Below are 4,295 nucleotides of genomic sequence, written 5' to 3' on the forward strand. Positions count from 1 at the left end.
GTTGTGTTCAGTAAGTGTGGATACCTCCAGAAAATAACACACGTTTCAACGCATCCCTGTTAGTATTTTCCTTACTATTGATTCGCAGCAATTAACAGGATCTAAGTGATAAAAACATGAGCTACGGAGGACCATTTAGCACGTGACACAACTGACAAAACACAGGAAATTACAGTTCAAACATCATTTTATTACAATGTGTATGATCATCAACACCAGCTGGAAGAAAGGACTTTACCAGATGAACACTGACAACTCCGAGGTTTGTTTTCAGCATGTTTAATGGCCACAGCCATATTTAAAAAAAGGACTTTAACCTAAAGTTGACCTACATTTCAATGTAGGTCAAAGTGAACATTTCGCACTATTTACAGAATAAAGTTTACATGTTCAATCGCAAAAAACTGATTCAATCAATTATCTGTTTTTAAAGTGTCCCTCAATGGCATCATGTTCGTATGCTACCAAGGCAATTATTAAGTCAGTGTCACTTTACACACCGGTTAACATCTTTGACACGTGCAATTCAAAAAGACACAAGACTTTTGAACCAAACTAATGGTGTGTGTTTCACATGTGATATTAATTTCAGCTGAGGAGTGACGGCACCACTAAAATATTCATTATTGTCTTTGCTCTTTACTCCGCTGGTCATTTTTCCAAAGAAGCAAGCGCAGTGGCGTTGTTAAAGTCCCCAACAACATTTCATTTAGTTACACAAGTGAGAAGGTTTTAACTGATAAATGAAGGAACTGTGTTGCCATGTCCTCACAGTCTACAGTAAAGGCTGTGGTTCGTCAGCAGAGTGAGGCTTCCCCCCTCCCTTTGCTCGTGGATTTCTGACATCAGACATGAATAAGTATCTCATTAAGATCCCCCAAAACCATCTGTCCAGTGAGTCGCCTCCTTACAGGAAAATCTTCTCGTACACAAAAGAGTAGGGTTCCCACATTGGGAATTTAATTATTTCATCAATGGCAAGGTGTACTTGTAATACATGTGGGGCATACGTATAAGACAGTGAGTTTGTTTGGCATGAAAAACTCTCCAGATCCAGCAATGTAAATATTTACTGTACATTTCACAATAAAAGCTTAAAGTCTGAATCTGCAGGATATTGTTTTTTACATTATGCAACTCATCAGTTCATCATTTTGCACAAAAACAAAAATGCAATATCTAATTCTCAACTACTGTGTTCAAGAAAACTATACAATTGGAGTTGTGCATATGTATTTCTTTATGCATAATTGACAGTGTGTGCAAATACTTTTTTCCGTCTTCATTTAAATGTTGCTTGGCAGATGCTTTATGCAAAATCACCCACAGCATCCATAAAAATAGAGACTGAAGGAGCTTTACAACAACAAACTAGAAATAACCATCTGTGGTCTCATACAATAATACTTTGAATAAGATTGCTGCAAATGTTGTCTACATGGATTCTTAAAACATTCGCAAGGAATGGAAAAATAATCTCATGTACGTGATTAGAAAGTTTTGAAAACATGGGAAAGTCTCTATAAGAAAACACAGTGGGACACGTGGGAGCAACATTTTGAAATAGCAACAAAGAAAGGAACAACAAATGTGTTGGGGTTTTTGGAAATGTTGCATAACTTGAGATTTGTAAGAAGCATAGAGCAATTTCAGGTTTAACTTTCCTCTAACAATATACAACATAATCATTTTAGCTTGCACAGAACTGTAAACATTATGTATTTATATATAACGTTCCCAAGATGCTGCTCCAGTTTTCTTTTTCAGGACAAACTGTAGACAGATCCGTAGACAGTCAACATTGAGCTTCACTAATGTCCTGGTGCACCCGGACACCTTCGGCTCATAACGCAGGATCTTGTTTTGACTGTAACATACAGGAAGTGGTCTGTGGCAAACGGCTGCATGTCGCTGATGATTGTCTGTTCACACCTTTCTCTGCTATTGTTGGCCTACATTTCATTATCCGTCTTATTAGCCAGCAGTGTTTGCACTGGCCTCCACTGCTCATTAAATCTGCACGACACTGTGTAAACAATGACGTATTAGTCTCGACTGTAATTACGTCCATGTGTTCAGTTATCTCGTGGCACACGGCCAGTACGTTTCCAGACATTCACCGTCAGTCTCCATCACTGCGTTTGTGTGTTACAGCCTTCATGCACATGTTTTAATGTCAGTATAGTGAAAGTAAGCGGGGTGAGGTTGGAAATGATTGCACGTGATGGGACTAATCACTTATCACATATGTAACCTGTTGAATTTCTTTGGTTTCGACAGTGCCCTGATTGTAGGTTTTGGCGCTCACAGATACACGTTTAAATGAATATAAGGCAGGTTTTCTTCATGCCGTTAGTTGACATTCAAACCTGCGAATGATGCATTAACAATCTGTAACATATAGTGAGTGATATGCAAGTTTAAAAAAGAGCTTGAGTAGATTATAAAAACATAATCAGGTAGTAAATACACCATATTTTAGTTTGGGTAAATAACAAGTTATATCGAAAATAACACAAACACCGTCAAAACAACCCATTGTATTTAGGTGGAAGGGTGACCCAGGATCATATGCTTATAGTTTGCAAGAGTTTCAACCCAATCATGCTTCAAAGACTATTTGAACTAAGAATCAAATATGTATACACTATACCCACTTGAGGAATGACAAAGGGCATTGTTGTCTATAAACTCTGGGGGCCTCCCTCAGCTGGAGGCCCGTTGTAATCAGTGCCGCTATTCACCCAACTACAACACCCAGAATAATATGTTGTCTAGTCTATTGTGTGCCCGTCTCTGTCTTTTTTTGACTGAATGTGAAGCCCTGCAGGTCCTGCATCATGTCCCCTGTTCTGGCTGTAACTCAGTTTGCTTTTCACTGAGTTTTGAAGCAAAGAAAATGTCTTGCACACATACGGGTACACCTCATTTCCTATTCCGTGCCATTTAAAGGCTTTATTTTTATTATCTTAAAGTCTGTGCTTTCCGGCAGAATTACATTTGCATGATATTTGCTTTAGTAAAATGCAACCTTAAACCAGTTGAGCAGGATGAGGCAAATGCAAATATTGAACTTGAATTTCCATGTTGTAATAGAAAGGCTCTCAACAATGGCTTCTCTAGCTATATACTGCCCCCAAGTGGTGGACAGGATCCGCTGTGGAGACCAAACTTGGCGAGCAGAGAGAAGAGTGAGGGGCTGAGGAGGAGACGAGCAGCAAAGTCAGGTCAGTCAGTCTGCACAGGAAACGGAGGGAAGGAAGGCGAGACATGAGGGTCGAAAGAGTCTCCAGGTTTGTAGTGATTTGGTTGCAATAGCTGCATGATTTAACTGCTGACAGGATGAGACAAAGCACGATTTGGGGTTGTTATCAATTATATCATTATAAATGCAATGAGTGTATGATGCTGTGTTGTTTTGGTGCAAAAGTGGACTTGATCACAAGTTAAAGCTGAAATGGTGAAGCGACCTGCCAGATTATTAGGTAAAACAACTATGTAATATATTCTAATGGACATCTTTTTGATGATTGAACATGACATCATAATACTTTCAGCCTGTAGCGGGTTTTCAAGGTTACTATAGTCTACATATACAGGTTTGGTGCCTTGAGAATATAAAAAAATGTATTATGACAATTAGCCATTTATTGAGTTTGTCCTCTCATTCTACATTAACTGCTTTCCCTCCATTTTTTGGGGGAAATTAGGGATATAACGGAGGTTAATTGACCTTAATTCAGATAAATCTTCAGCCTGATATTAATATTTTAAAAGATATATATTTCTACAGTACAGGCGTTATATAAAAACGGTCGTTAAAAAAGGTAATAAAGCATTAAAATATGCTACTGCAGGTCGCAGATTATCAACATTTGTGACTCAAAGATCAATATTTAAATTTAACCTAGAAGATACATTGCAACGATAACCAGATATTCACATTCATTAATAATTATTTACAACTTTATGACAACCCAGTTTCACTGTGCGAGCAAATAAGGCTGTGTAAAAATCCCCCCCCCCCCCCCTCGGATGTTGCAAGCCAATAAAAAGCAGGCTGACATTGACAGCCGAGGTGCATCCTGGTAGTCGTAGTTCGTTCGTGGCCTGCAGCCCGTTAGCCGCGCGGGGCTCGCTGCGGTGGAGGACTACAGAGCTCCGGGTCCTGGACAGAGGCGGCTTGCGTTGACAGCGGTTGGTACTGAGCGAAGTACGTCGCCACAAACATCGTCCGTCTGGTTTTTTTCCAGGGGTTTAACGTTTCTGAAAAAAAAAAGTTGACATCTGCAAGT

Source organism: Cottoperca gobio, chromosome 7 (genome assembly GCF_900634415.1).
Source record: "Cottoperca gobio chromosome 7, fCotGob3.1, whole genome shotgun sequence".
Classification (NCBI taxonomy): Eukaryota; Metazoa; Chordata; class Actinopteri; order Perciformes; family Bovichtidae; genus Cottoperca; species Cottoperca gobio.